We start from the raw sequence: 16,157 nt of genomic DNA, 5'->3' as shown, positions 1-16,157 counted from the left end.
GTCGAAACGTTCAGTTATTTTTACATTCGGTGCCAACAGAGAAAGGATTATCCTCTTTGTGATTAGCCAAGTAGTACTTGCTGCTCCATCAAAATGGCTCTCCTTGGTTCCCTTTGAATAGTTGCCTACGGAGAAATGGGATTTTGGCACAAAATAAAAGAGTAAAGATGAAATGTTGCGCTGTCTTACTGAGTTTCCCTTTGAAAGATAACGCTTGCACAGTGACACAAAAAGCATTTATTCATTCAATAAAATTGACATTTCTAAATGCTGTTCCTAGAATTGATGTTAAATTATGCAAATTTAAAATCTGTTTAAAATTAGGGTTTAAAATTAACTTAATGTGAGATGAATAAAAAGCAACCATGTGGAAATCATCCTGGTTATTGGCCAGAAGAAGGTATTTGCGCAGCTCAGTGATGTAGATGTGCAGAAACTTGATTAGAGAAATGCATTGCATTGAAGAGATTGTGTTTTAATTGTTGTAATTAACCAATTATCCACATCTGTGGAAACTGTCTATGTTTTATAAAGATTGGCACCGAGAGCTTGTCGCTGCATGGGCAAAACAAAGACCATGGAGTGAGATGGAATGTGATTCAGCTTCACAGGCAGTGAGCAGTAACTCTTAACATGAATCTTGTTTATAACAAGCAAGATGATTTGGTTCACTACTGATCTTCATATGTTATCCTCCTGACACCGGTAAAATGTGAAAAGCATAGTATTTTGGACTCCGTAGTTTCAGGAACAACTGAACGAGGCGATATTGGTTCATATTGATCAGACAGTGGCTTCCACGCAGTGAGGAAGGTGACAGTTCTAGATAGGGCAACAAGATTATTGCAAGAGAGATGCAAATAAAAGTGGCATTGAAGGCGGGAGAGCAGATGAAACCCTTGTGCTGCTGAAGGCGGGAGTGGTGACTGAAGCCAAATAGACTTTAGGGAGATATATATTTGCTTTACTTTGATGTTTGGGATGTGGACAATGTAAATTCCATGGATGCCTTCCACTGGTCAATAATGGTGACTAAAGATTACTTTAGTGCAAGTATTTTTAGTGGAAATATAATCATCTAACTCTCGAGACAAAGAGCACTTGAACAACAAAATGTCAATTCCCATTTAACACAAGACCAACATGTGATGTTGTTGATATTTGAAGATGCCAGACTAGTCAGTGGAACTATTGAACTGCAATTTGAGTAGAAGCAATCACTCTCCCTGACTTGCTCTTATGTTATTTTTGGAGATCAATTTTGTAGAACATAAGCTTCAGCACCTTGAAAGCCCCTTCACACCCATTCTGGACACTCAGATAAAGAACATAGAACAGTACAGCACAGAACAGGCCCTTCGGCCCACGATGTTGTGCCGAGCTTTATCTGAAACCAAGATCAAGCTATCCCACTCCCTATCATCCTGGTGTGCTCCATGTGCCTATCCAATAACCGCTTAAATGTTCCTAAAGTGTCTGACTCCACTATCACTGCAGGCAGTCCATTCCACACCCCAACCACTCTCTGCGTAAAGAGCCTACCTCTGATATCCTTCCTATATCTCCCACCATGAACCCTATAGTTATGCCCCCTTGTAATAGCTCCATCCACCCGAGGAAATAATCTTTGAACGTTCACTCTATCTATTCCCTTCATCATTTTATAAACCTCTATTAAGTCTCCCCTCAGCCTCCTCGGCTCCAGAGAGAACAGCCCTAGCTCCCTCAACCTTTCCTCATAAGACCTACCCTCCAAACCAGGCAGCATCCTGGTAAATCTCCTCTGCACTCTTTCCAGCGCTTCCACATTCTTCTTGTAGTGAGGTGACCAGAACTGCACACAATATTCCAAATGTGGTCTCACCAAGGTCCTGTACAGTTGCAGCATAACCCCACGGCTCTTAAACTCCAACCCCCTGTTAATAAAAGCTAACACACTATAGGCCTTCTTCACAGCTCTATCCACTTGAGTGGCAACCTTTAGAGATCTGTGGATATGAACCCCAAGATCTCTCTGTTCCTCCACAGTCTTCAGAACCCTACCTTTGACCCTGTAATCCACATTTAAATTAGTCCTACCAAAATGAATCACCTCACATTTATCAGGGTTAAACTCCATTTGCCATTTTTCAGCCCAGCTTTGCATCCTATCTATGTCTCTTTGCAGCCTACAACAGCCCTCCACCTCATCCACTACTCCACCAATCTTGGTGTCATCAGCAAATTTACTGATCCACCCTTCAGCCCCCTCCTCTAAGTCATTAATAAAAATCACAAAGAGCAGAGGACCAAGCACTGATCCCTGTGGCACTCCGCTAGCAACCTGCCTCCAGTCCGAAAATTTTCCATCCACCACCACCCTCTGTCTTCGATCAGACAGCCAGTTACCTATCCAATCGGCCAACTTTCCCTCTATCCCACACCTCCTCACTTTCATCATAAGCCGACCATGGGGGACCTTATCAAAGGATCTATTTAAGCTGCTCTTTAAAATTGGCTGCTCGCCAAAGCTGTTTGGTGCGATCTCTTGCCATGACAACATGATGGGTAAGGTCCAGCTATGACAGGCCAATGTTAGAATCCACAGTGGGGTCAAACAGGTTTGTGTTCCGGCACTGACACTCTTTGGCATGTTCCTCCCTTCGCTGCTGTGATGTGCCTTTAGGTTATTTACAAAGGGTGTCTGCTTCCACACCAGAACTGCCACAAAGCTGTTCAGCCTTTCTCGCCTGAGATCCAAGGCAAAGATGTGGCAAGTCCACCTCAGAGAGTTGCTCTGCACTGGCGATGCTGCATGAGCAATCCATACTGAGGAGCACCTGCACTGACAGATGAGCAGGCGCTGACACACCTGTAAAGAGTTTGGTTTTATCATTAACATCAGGAAGACAAATGTCATAGTCCAGGATGTTGCCATACCACCATCTATCACCATTGACAATGTGAAATTGGAGGTTGTTGATAGCTTCACATAACTAAGCTAAACAATCACCAGCAATCTGTCACTTGATGCTGGAATAAACAAGCCACAAAAGCTGCAAATGTTCTGTCCAAGCTGATAGTGAGTTTGGAATAACAGCAATCTGACTGAGAACACCAAACTGTGAGTCTACCAAGCCTGCATCTTCAGCATACTGCTCTACAGTGATGAGACCTGGGCAGCATTTGCTAAGCAGGAGAAAAGGCTGAACAGCTTCTACCATTGCTGTTTCAAATGTAACCTCCATTATCTCTTGGCAGGACAAAGTCACCAATGGAGGTCCTCTAGCAGGCTAATGACATCAGCAGACACTCATTAGTAAGCCAACAATGCCTGCGCTGGCTTGGCCACAGATAAATGATGGCAGTATACTCAAAGGATGTTTTATTTGGTGAACTGGCCACAGGGTCACAATAGCCTTGGCTTCCATACCTCTGTTACAAACACCAAAGATGAGATTTGAAGCTGGCAAACATTGAGTGGAATTTTCACATGGGGTGGGTTTGGTAGTGGGTGGGCGCAGAGAATCTAGCAAGGGCCAAAAAGTCAGAAACCTGCTGGCGTAAAGTTATATTGTGATTCTCCCAACGGTAGGTGGGTTATCCTGCTGACAGGTGGCACAAATGCCATTTGCATTCGTTTGCGCTCAGGAATGCTCATTAATACAACTATCCGCTGGCATCCTGTCAGGTCTTCCTGTCTTGCGTCATGCCAGCATAAAATTACATCAGCATCAAATCTGATTGCTAAAGAATGATATGTACAAGACAGATCTTTACGCATTTGCTGCAGAGGAAGACAGTTGGCTGAGAAGGTGCACAATTCCCTAGTCTCTATCTTCTCTGGGCCTCTTCTCAACCAACTGAGCTTTTCCTTCCTGCTAACCTCTTCCAATGCTCTTCTGGAGATCAGTTGGCAAGAGACTTTGATTTGATTTATTATCTTCACATGTGTTAGTATATAATGAAAAGTATTGTTTCTTGCGTGCCCTACAGACAAAGCATACCGTTCATAGAGAAGGAAAGGACAGAGTGCAGAATGCAGTGTTATAGCTAGGGGTAGAGAAAGATAAACTTAATATGAGGTAGGTCCATTCAAAAGTCTGATGGCAGCAGGGAAGAAGCTGTTCTTGAGTCAGTTGATACATGACCTCAAACTTTTGTATATTTTTCCTTTCGGAAGAAGGTGGAAGAGTATGTCCGGGGTGTGTGGGGCCCTTGATTATGCTAGCTGCTTTTCCGAGAGCAGGAAGCATAGACAGTGGATGGGAGGATGGTTTGCATGATGGACTGGGTTTTGTTCATGACCCTTTGTAGTTAATTGCAGTCTTGGACAGAGCAGGAGCCATACCAAGCTGTAATACAACCTGAAAGAATGCCTTCTATGGTGCATCTGACAAAATTGGTGAGAGTCGTAGTGAACATGCCAAATTTCCTTAGCCTCCTGAAAAAGTAGAGGCATTGATGGGCTTGCTTACCCATAGGGTTGATGACAGATTAGACTTCAAGTTGAGTGCAACAAAAAGTGTCTCAAAATGGAAGCACCCCACCCATTGTACTGACAATTGTGAGACTATTGCTGTGATGGCTCTGATCTCCAGAACAGCATTAGAAGAGGTTAGCAGGAACAAACAGCACAGTTGGCCAAGAGGGTCCAGAGAAGATAGAGGCTGGAGAATTGTGCACCTTCTCAGCCCACTGTCTTCAGCAATAAATGTGGCAGAGAGGGGCTTCTGAGCCACACCAACTGATGATTAACAGAGAACCGTGGCTCAAACTATCATCTCATGGGGCAGAGAACTGCTGCAATGTTAGTAGCACTAAAATATAAGCAAATTGGAGAAATGTGACCATTTGGTAATCAGAAAATGGGATTTTAAAAGTATTTGTGCTGATTGATGGTGGTGGACAGGGGAACGTTTTCCATTTCTATTACCGAGAGTCAGCACCACACCTCTGGGCCAGTTGTAATGTCATCAACTTCAGAGTAAAGTTCTGTCTGTCCTGCCTTACAATGCACCCCTAATCTCATAAAAGCACCCCATCCTGCGCCAAATTGTGTCTTTATATTTCTATCACTTGCAATCCTTGCAGTGTGCCTGAATGAGATTGCCAGCTTAGTGCTAACTTCTGATAAATTGCTGGCAAGTTTCTTGCTCTGAATCTAGGCTTAATGGCAATAAGTTGAGACTGCACAAACTCATTTTTACTTAATGTCATTTTTCACAATTGAGCGAGTGTGTGCAGGGTGCAAGTTGAAACCTTTTTTCAATTGGCTGCAGATTCTTACAGCTTAAAGCTCAAATGCACAGAGGGGTGATAAATATGGGATTCTGTCACTGTTGTCGTACATAAGCTGAGAAATATATTTTTTAAAAACTGACATCTGCTTGAAAAAGAATATTAAAGATTATGAGGAATGGCGGATTAAACTGTGGCTGCTGGAGAAAAACACAAAGATTTGATGAACTGAACAGTTTGTTTTTGTGCTTTAACAATTTACTAACGTTGAATCTGGATTTGATTTAGACAGTGGTTCCATTCCTTTGCATATTCCTTTCTTTCAATAGTCTCCACTTTTCTCTAATTAGTGGGTGTTCAGTTCCTTGGGCAGAAGCCTCACCCAGATGACCCGAGAGAGCAAATACCAGCAGTTGCACACTTTCCATCAAGAATCACTGGATTATGATCAGGAGTGGAAAACCTGACCTGGTTTTTACCTACTTAACATGGGCAGCTGGGGTCAATTGTAACTGCTCCAGTGCTGGTCTGGTTTAGATCAGGTAGCTCTATTTCGATACGGACAAAGAAAAGTGCCTTCAAGTCTGTGCACCATGTAGAAATGCATTCTTAAAAAGAGATTTCCACAATTTCTGGGTGATCAATTAATGGAAAGGTTAGACTGTTGTACTGCAGTCTGCAATGTATTAAACCACCAATTATGATCATTTAAATATAACGTACTAGTTTAACAATGGAACCATGTCAATGATTACATTCAAGGGTGTGTAGGTAGTGGGTGATTTCTGTATGCAGCACCCCAGCATAGGAGTTACTTGAGGGTCCTCTCAAGTAACTTTTCACAAGTTTCCTTTGGAAAAAAACAACAGTGATAAATCAGGAATAGCTATTCTGCCATTCACTTAGATCACGGCTGATTCATACCTCAAATCCATTTACCTACCTTTGCTCCATATCCCTAGATACCTTTACTTAACACTAAATCGATTGATCTTATAGTATGATGGATTGGGTAACACCTAAGACTGGAAGAAAGGATAACAGCTTGTGAAACACATGACGATGTTTACTAGTTTGCTTGTCAAACACTGATTTGTCTACAGCAGTGAGCAAACATAAGGGATTTGCTCTCAGTAAAAATCTTGGCTCATTTCAAAGTAAGCAGCAAATTGTAGCTGCATGTACTATGCACCGTGAATTAAATTCATCACCTGAAAGATGGCGAGGGATTTAATTGAACTTTCAGTGACTTCTGGCATCAAGGATTTGAAATACAAATCCTTTAATTAGTTTGGAGGTATCACTATTGATCATGACGCATACGTCGATCATGCATATAAGATGACCCCAGCATATAAGATGATCCCAGCATATAAGATGATCCATGTTTTATGCCAGAATGCGTGTTTAGGTCTATATTTGGGGTTTAAGTAGATGCCCCATTTTTCATCTAATAAATGCATGTTCAGGGCTGTACTCTCATTAGGATTCAACCTCAATAATCAGCTCAGAAATACATGTTTAGGGTTACACTTGCCTGATAAGTCAGTGACTGGGATCAAACAGGCAATATGAACTGTGTTGCCAAGTAGGTGTACGTGAGTTTAGAAAACACAGCAGATTGCCCACAGCAACTGTCCCAACAGATGTTTCACTTTCAAAATGCCAACCACCTACAACAGCATTGGTAATTCACATTTTATGCTCGGCATGTAAGTCGACCCCTGCTTTTAGAAGGAGTTCTCCAGCTTGAATGGTTGACTTGTATGCCACGATCTATGCTAAATGCACTTGAGCTTCTTTTCAGAATGTATGAATATTCTGCAATCTTCAGGTTCCCATGATCTAATCAATGCTTACTGATTTATCTTTGTCATATTTAGTGTGAACCTTGCATCTCCACAATGGTTGTTTGGTGGGATTGAATGTACAACTAAGTTCAGCTCATATTTCTGTCCGCTACTTTAGCACCTTTTAAGCTGTATTGTTGAATTCCTTTTCATCTGTAAGTGTAGGTATTACCGTTTATTGATGGAAGCAATTTCAAAATGCACTTTTTATTATTGTGAGAATGAGTATTATTCACATTGCTCATTTCTCATGTATTTCTGTATAGGTGGGGCTAAGTGTTGGAACTCCAGGTAGATTTTACTTTTCTCTTCAAAAAGAGATTCTAGTGCATGTCTTTTGAATTCCAGGAAAACTGAGTGGACATTGACTACTTGTCAGAGTGAGTGGTTCCAGAACAGTGGTTGCCTTCTAGTGCTTCATGGGAAGCACCTTGCATCTATCTCAACATGAAGCCTATTCAGGCTACTGAGAGTTCTGAATGCATCCCCATGCATTTCCTGTAAGAATGCTGTACTGATGGTGAGCAGCAGTCTGTGGGCATTTGTAGTTCAGCCACAAGCGTCACAGTTTAAATAATCATTGGGTGGTAACTTAGAATTTTGGTCGACGTAGCTTAGAAATGAAGATTTCACTATTCGGTACTTGACAGCAGGCGAACAGTTGCTTTGTTCGAAGAAAGAGCATAATTTCTGCAGAGTTGTATTTTTGTCAATCAAATAAAAAAGGAAGTCACTCAGCATCTTCTAATGAAGCTGGTGTCTTCTCACTTCTTCCAAAAGCTGGAATTGGCAGCCTTGCCTGGTCTAGTGCTGGATCAATGGGGATGCTTGATTATGGGCCCCTTGGCAGATGACCTTTACCTATTTAGCAGCTCATCTGTTTGTTGGAAAGAACAGATGTTAATGAGCGTGTCAGGGATTTTAAATGATGTAAAAGCAGAAAGTTAAATAAAGGTGAATGTACCAAGCTCAGCAGCAGAACAACATTAACCAGCCACCTCCTGCAAACTCATCACCTGTTCCCAGGCATTTCAAAGAATCTCTGTGAAAGGCTGTTAATGACCATCTTCTCTATCAGTAAGGTGTAGCAGTGAGCTTATTAGATAATTTATTTTGTAAACACTAGGACTTCTGGTTTTATTTCATAACTCCTTTCGCTACAGTCGACCATTACTAATCGTAGCAAAGGATTAACAATTAACTGTAGATTTTAACCTTAGATAAATGCCTAGGGAATAGTTGCTAGTGTGTATGTGATTGGTTCAAACTCAATCACTTGACTGTTGAAATACACCCAACAGAGTGAACTCTAGATTTTACCTTTAACCTTGACGAATTTCAGACAAGGGTATATACAGTCAGTTAGAGCCTTGTCGGCAGTTTTGTGACCACGGGATAGAGTATGAGTCTCTCAGAAAATGCTGGAAATACAGAGTGGGTCTGTGAAGGGTCTCCCTGCAAAAAGCTAAACTCCCTCGTCTATTTTCAGAAGCAGAGAAACCTGCTGCTAATTTTTAGCATTTACAGTTTTTCTTTTTAATCTTTGCGATATATTGTCTACAATCCAATTTTGTTTACAAATGACAGTATTGGGACCAATACACGAGTTAATTTTCTTCACAGCACTGAGTATCTCTTGTAATTAAGCTGTCTTTTTATCAATGCTTGTTTGACTAATACGTGGTTGCCTCACTACCAGAATTCCTATTTGAAACCACTGAAGAGAATTACAATAATTCTTCTTCGCCTTTTAAGTCTGCAGATAGTCAGAAAGCGAAAAGAGCAATTTTTTAAAGATGCAAGCACACAATTATATCAACAGGAGGAGTTACTGAGCCCAATTGTGCGAAGAACCATATTTAGTTGAGATTACAAAATGAAACACTCAAGTGCCTTGTGTTAATGATGTTATTGATAATTTAGTGTTAATTAATAGTTCCTCCAAACTAGTCTCCAGATGTCATGAGCCCTCTGTGCTCAAATAAAAATGGTTTTTAAAACTGGATGTTAAAATTGACATTAATTTAACTTTTAAATATTTTAGTGCTACAACCTACTGTTGGTTTACTTACTAACAAACTTATGTCTTCCACTTCTGTTCCTGGCCTTGAAAGTGCTTGTTGCTGCACTTATACCCAATGTGGTGAGACCTCAGTATGTGAAGGAACAGTGACAAATTACAGTGAGGCAAATAACTTTTGTCATTGCAAATCATTAATTCACCTCCAACGTCCATCTCCTGGACCACTGTCCCTGAACCTATTGTTACGTCTTAAGAAAACCACTTTCATCCAGGCTTTGTTACAATGCCCATCTCCACCTCTTCCTCAGCAACCCTTAGCCTTACCTTTGGCACTCTAGACTAGATTTATTTATTTTTATATATTTTCCTGGTTGGTCTCGCATTCATCCCATCTAACTCCCTCAGCTCACCTAAAACCCTGCTCCCCATATTGTCCACTGCACCAAATTCAATTCGCCCTTCACCGATCCAACTAGAACCTCAAATGTAATATTCTAATTATTGTGTTTAAACCACCTTCCTCCCTCACCATGGCCTAGACCCTTGCTATTTATAATGTCTTTCAGTATTCTTGTTCATCTTGACGTCTCAGTTCCTCTTGTTCACACCATGTACACATCACGCCCCTCCCTTTGGCCTATCCCAGTGAAAGAGTTCAACTGACTATTCCACACTCTAGAATTTACAATCAAAAACCTGTCTTCTCGCCACCTCCCTCTCCTGCTAAAATTCACCTTCAAACATTTGATCATCCCTTTGGCGCAGCATCCAGCTTCTTCCTCGTGCCACTGCAAAGTGCCTAGGAATACTTTTTACCTTAAACTGTATGATTGTAAATTGTTGTTTGTAAGTAGAGCCATCCGAAAAAAGATGAATAAAACAGAAGCTGATGCAACAAGCAATCTGTTGCCGGTGAGTACATGATGGAAGGAATACATTTTCTGACCAACGAAAGGTGTCTTAAGGATGTCACAGAGTGCTTTTGAAAGGAAAATGCATCAAATATAGGAAAAGTCACTAATTCTGACTTTCTAAAGTCTGTCTATTGTCTGGAGTTTATGGCTATCTCCATTTTGATTTATTTTATAAATGGAAGTGGTGTATCTAAGCACAAGTCCTTCTATAATTGATGGAAGGACATTTATTGTCTGCTTGTAACATTCACAACAAACTTTTGATTAAAGTGAGATTGCTTTTGAATTGAATTTTGTTCTACATTGCCAAAAGACAGAGTTTGACACCTTCACATAATTGAAAATGATCTTTAAATCTGTTTGTATAATTTTGACATGATGAAATCTCATTGGAGAGCAGAGAAGCAAGGTTACTGGAACATTTGCAGAGTAGTTTGTGCAGTAGCATTAAATACATTAAAAATACAGTTCATTCAGGTTTACATAGCCAGGACTGACTCATTTGGGATTGATACAGAAAAAAAATGGACAGTGGATGGACAAGTGGTGTAATATCTTTGCAGTAAAAAGCCAACCCAGTAATCCTGTCAGGAAAGATTGACTTTGATTGAGCTTACTCACCTCCATAAAAACTCTTCTACTGCAAAATATTTAATTCCCTGACTTGGCAATGATGTCAGCAATGCTGGATGGACTGCTGAATTGGATGTGCTCAACTCCAGATTTCACCGTCAGCAACACTGGAGTGACTCGGGTAGCTGTCCTCAAAGAGAGCATTAGCAGAACACATTGAAGTACTAGCATTTAAGTCTGACCTCTAAGGCATGCAAGAGCTCCTTTGCTGCATCACAAAATTACACCACTTTCCAAAGAGTGTGCACGCCTTACACTCAGAACAATCACGCACATTGCTTCTCCTCCCTCTGCAACCGTCTTCTCATCAGAACATTTTGTCCAATGCAGTGTAGTCCCTTGCACACACAAGTTCAAATGTTGAGTTACCCATCATTAGGCTGACAGAGTTAGCACTGGGATATGGAGATTCAATTTTTTCAAGTTTTTCCTGCGCTCACACAAAGTACAAGGCTGAATCTTCCGTATCCTGGCTGCATCCAATTTTATCTCCACATGCATTTTGTTTTTCATATCGTTGCATACAATCCAGAATCCTGACTCATTTTCATGTCATCCATTTTTCCTAGAGAAAGAAATACTTGTATTTTCTTGGTATTTTATCACATAATTGAAATATCTCAAAGCTTCACACCACAAATTACTTTTGGAGTGTGATGGCTATTGGTATATGGGTAACATCAGTAACACCAGTAACACCACACAACAAACATGAGATGAACAAATCTTTTTTTTAAACTATCAGTTGAGGGAGTAACATTAGTCAGCACAGGAGGAGAACACTCTGCTTCTCTTCCAGTTGCATGCTGGGATTGAAGCAAGGTGTAAGAACCTTCATTTAACTTCTCACCTGTTAGCAGTACTTCCACCATGCAGTACTATTTTAATGCTGCGCTGGAATGTCAACCTAGATTATGAATTCTGGATATCTTAGAAACAAAATGTGTACATATGAATATACACTCAAGGAGCAGGAAGGCCATTCAGCCTCTTGAGCCTGCTCTGCCACTTAATACAGTCATAGAAACATAGAAGGTAGGAGCAGGAGGAGGCCATTTGGCCCTTCGAGCCTGCTCCGTCATTCATCACGATCATGGCTGATAGTCCAACTCAACAGTCTAATCCTGCTTTCTCCCCATAAACCTTTGATCCCATTTGCTCCAAGTGCTATATCTAGCCGCCTCTTGAATACATTCAGTGCTTTGGCATCAACTACTTCCTGTGGTAATGAATTCCACAGGCTCACCACTCTTTGGGTGAAGAAATGTTTCCTAATCTCCATCCTAAATGGTCTACCCTGAATCCGCAGACTGTGATCTCTGGTTCTGGACTTCCCCAATATTGAGAACATCCTCAATGTCTAGTCCTGTTAGAATTTTATAAGTCTCTATGAGAACCCCCTTCATTCACCTGGACTCCAGCGAAAATGATCCTAACCTAGTCACTCTCCTCATACATCAGTCCCGCCATCCCCAGAATCAGCTTGGTAAACCTTCGCTGCACTCCCTCGAGAGCAAGAACATCCTTCCTCAGAAAAGGAGACTAAAACTGTACACAATATTCTAGGTGTGGCCTCACCAAGGTCCTTATAATTGCAACAACACATCCCTGCTCTTGTACTCGAACCCTCTCGCAATGAAGGCCAACATACCATTTGCCGCCTTTACTGCCTGCTGCACCTGCATGCTTACCTCCAGCAACTGGTGCTCAAGGACACCCAGGTCCTGCTGCACATTCCCCCCCCTCCCAATTTACAGCCATTCAGATAGTAATTAAGGATGAATTGATAATAACCTCAAATCTGTACTCCACCTACTCCTGATAACCTATCACCTCCTTGCTTAGCAAGAATCTATTACCTCTGCCATAAAAATATTCAATGACTTTGCTTCCACCACCTTTTCCATAAACTCATGACCCTGAGTGAAAACATTTATCCTCATCTCTATTTTTAATGGGCAACCCTTTATCTTTAAACATTGATCCCTAATCCTAGATTCTCCCATAGGAGGAAACATCCTGCCCATATTCACCCTGTCAAGACCCCTCGGGATCATGTATGTTTCAATCAAGTTACCTCTTGTGCTTCTAATCTCCAGCTGATACAAGCCTAGCCTGTTCAGCCTTTCCTCGTATTCCCACCCATTCCACATATTAGTCTGGTAAATCTTATCTAAACTGCTTCCAATGCAGTTTTCATCTTAAATAAGGTGACCAATACTGTACACAATACTCCAAATGTGGTCTCCCTAGTGCCCTGTACAACTGAAGCATAACCTCTCTACTTTTGCATTCAATTCCCCTTGCAATAATACTTTATTTGCTTTCCAAATTACTTGCTGTATCTGCATTCTTGTCTTTGTGATTCACGCACTGGGGCATCCAGATCTCTGCACCTCAGAGTTCTGCAATTTCACTGTTTTAATAGTATGCTTTTTTATTATTGCCAAAATGGACAATTTCACATTTTCCTACATTATACTCTTATTTGCCAGATCCTTTCCGTCTCATTTAACCTATCTATATATTTTTTTAGTCTCCTTGTGTCCTCTTTGCAACATACTGTCGTACCTATCTTTGTGTCATCGGCAAATTTAGCAACCATCCCTTCAATCCCTTCATCCAAGTCATTTATATGAATTGTAAACAGTTGAGTTCCCAGCACTGATTCCTGTGGCACATCGTTCATCATATATTGCTGACATGAAAAAGACCCATTTATGCCTACTATGCTTCCTGTTAGCCAACCAATCTTCTATTTATGCAAATATGTTACCCCCTATAATATGAGCTTTTATCTTCCACCATAACCTTTGATATGGCACATTATCAGGTGCCTTCTGGAAACCTACAGTATATCCATTGGTTCCTTTTATCCACAGCACATTACTTCCTCAAAGGACTCCAATATATTGGTTAAGCGTGATTTTTCTTGTTTAAACCATGTTGACTCTGCCTAATTACCTTGAACTTATCCAAGCGCCCTTCTATAACTTATTTAACAATAGCTTCTAACATTTTCCTACAGCAGATGTTAGGCTAACTGGCCTGTAGTTTTCTGCTTTCTGTCTCCCTCCCTTTTTGAATAATGGAGTTACATTTGCTATCTTCCAATCTAATGGGATCTCCCCCAAATCTAGGGAGTTTTGGAAAATTAAAACCAATACATCAACTATCTCATTAGACACTTCTTAAGACACAACGATGAAGTCCATCAGGACTGAGGCTCTTATGAGCCCACAGCTCCCACAATTTATTCAGTTCCACTTCTCTGGTGACTATAATTTTCCTGAGTTCCTTCCTTCCTCCCTGGTTTTTAGCTGCTTCTGGGATGTTATTTGTGTCCTCTATAGTGAAGACTGATGCAAAATCATCTGCCATCTCTTTGTTTTCCAGTATCTATTCTCCAGAGTCACTCTCTATAGGACCAACCCTTTTTAAATTATTTATAAAAACTCTTGTCTCTTTCTGTATTTCTGGCTAACTTTCTCTCATACTTTAAATTTTCCCTCCTTAATAATCTTTTCGTCATCCTTTGCCATACCTTATATTCTGTCCAATCTTGTGATCAGCTGTTGCACAATTGTATGCTTTTCCTTTAAGTTTGATGCTATCTTTTACTTTTCTAGTTATCTATGGATGGAAGGTCTGTTCCATGGACTTTTTCTCACTCATTGGAATGTATATATTCCGTATATTCTGAAATTTCAGTCTTCAATATCTGCTGCTGCATCTCTATTGACCTATTCCTTAATCTAATTAGTCAATTCACTTTAGACAACTCCGCTTCCATGCCTTCATAAATTTCCTTATCTAAGTTTAAAACATGGGGGTGATTCTCTAACCCCTTTAGCCCCAGGCACAAATCCTGCTGGGCCAGTGAATTTGGTGAGAGACCCTGGGATGGTGGTCATGCGGCTAGTCTTCTCTCTGTAGATTTTAAAAGCTTTGAACTATCTCTCAACATGTCAATTTCAAAGATCTGTGAGGTTGCAGAGGCTAGTCTTCTCTCTGTAGCTTTCAAAAGCTTTGAAATGCTTTGTTCACATCCCATTTCGAGCCCCATTAACTTTACAATCCCCTTGAGTGGCAGCCCCTGGACCTGTCAAAGGAGGGATTATGATTGTTTATTTACATAACCCTTCACAGCCCATTAACTTTGAAGTGCTTCATAAAAAGCTGAGGTGTACAGTCTTGAGTTCATTTTCTGGAGAATAGATACTAGAAAACAAAGAGATGGCAGATGATTTTGCATCAGTCTTCACTATAGAGGACACAAATAACATCCCAGAAGCAGCTAAAAACCAGGGAGGAAGGAAGGAACTCAGGAAAATTATAGTCACCAGAGAAGTGGAACTGAATAAATTGTGGGAGCTGTGGGCTCATAAGGTAATTAGGCAGAGTCAACATGGTTTAAACATGGGAAATCATGTTTAACCAATTTATTGGAGTTCTTTGAGGAAGTAATGTACTGTGGATAAAAGGGAACCAGTGGATATACTGTACTTAGATTTCCAGAAGGCATTTGATAATGTGCCGTATCAAAGTTTATGGTGGAGGACAAAACTCATGTTATGGGGGGTAACATACTGGCACAGATAGAAGATTGTGTTTTTTCCAACTCCTGTACCTGAACAGCATGCCTTTACTGGAGGCTGCTTTTAACCAATGCAAGCAGCTGGCACGACTCAGACATTAAAGTCAAGGGGTTCCGTAATGAGGACCTATTCGCAGCCACTGTTGAATTCTTTGGATAGACATCACCACGCCCAGGGGGCTCGGACGCTGTTGCAGCCCCAGTGTAGTCATGGACATGGCTGGACAGTATCCTTGGCACTGTGGCACACTGGCAATGCCAACCTGAGGGGCTGGTGGTCAGGCCACCCTGATGTCTGCGTGATGTGGTGGAGATTTAAAGGTTTATTTATTAGTGTCACAAGTAGGCTTACATTATCACTGCAATGAAGTTACTGTGAAAATCCCCTAGTCGCCACACTCCGGCGCCTGTTTGGGTACACTGAGTGCGAATTTAGCATGGCCAGTGCACGTAACGAGCATATCTTTTGGACCGTGGGAGGAAACCGGAGCACCCGGAGGAAACCCACGCAGACACGGAGAACGTGCAAACTCCACACAGACAGTGACCCCGTCAGGAATCGAACTCGGGTCCCTGGCACTGTGAGGCAGCAGTGCTAACCACATGTGCCATCATGCCATCCATACATAGTGACCCATACATTTAGTGCTCTCGGGGGAGGGCAAGCAGGAGGTTGCCCCTTTGTGGTCAAGAGTGAGGGTGTTCCCTTTGTCATCTTAGGGTTGCGATGTCCATGGGGACATATAGCTTGCTCACTGTTTGGCTCTTGAACGTACTGTTCTAAGAAACTATCTCAAAAAGATTCAATTAACTCCTTATCAAGGCTATCTTTGCCCATCTGAATTTTCCAGTCTGTATGTAAATAAAATCTACCACACTTTTGGGACACTTGAGGGGCAATTTAGCATGGCCAATTCACC

The 16,157-nt window shown here is 41.3% G+C and overlaps 1 protein-coding gene across 3 annotated transcripts in view; it reads left to right on the top strand.

The window, feature by feature from the left end:
* kdm4b (lysine (K)-specific demethylase 4B) overlaps positions 1–16,157 on the top strand; it is a 428,138-nt gene that overhangs the window by 324,345 nt on the left and 87,636 nt on the right. The window lies entirely within an intron of this gene.

The sequence above is a fragment of the Mustelus asterias genome, chromosome 26 (assembly GCF_964213995.1).
Source record: "Mustelus asterias chromosome 26, sMusAst1.hap1.1, whole genome shotgun sequence".
Taxonomy (NCBI): Eukaryota; Metazoa; Chordata; class Chondrichthyes; order Carcharhiniformes; family Triakidae; genus Mustelus; species Mustelus asterias.
Note: the sequence above shows the minus strand (reverse complement) of the source record. Positions and strands in the feature narration are given on the sequence as shown.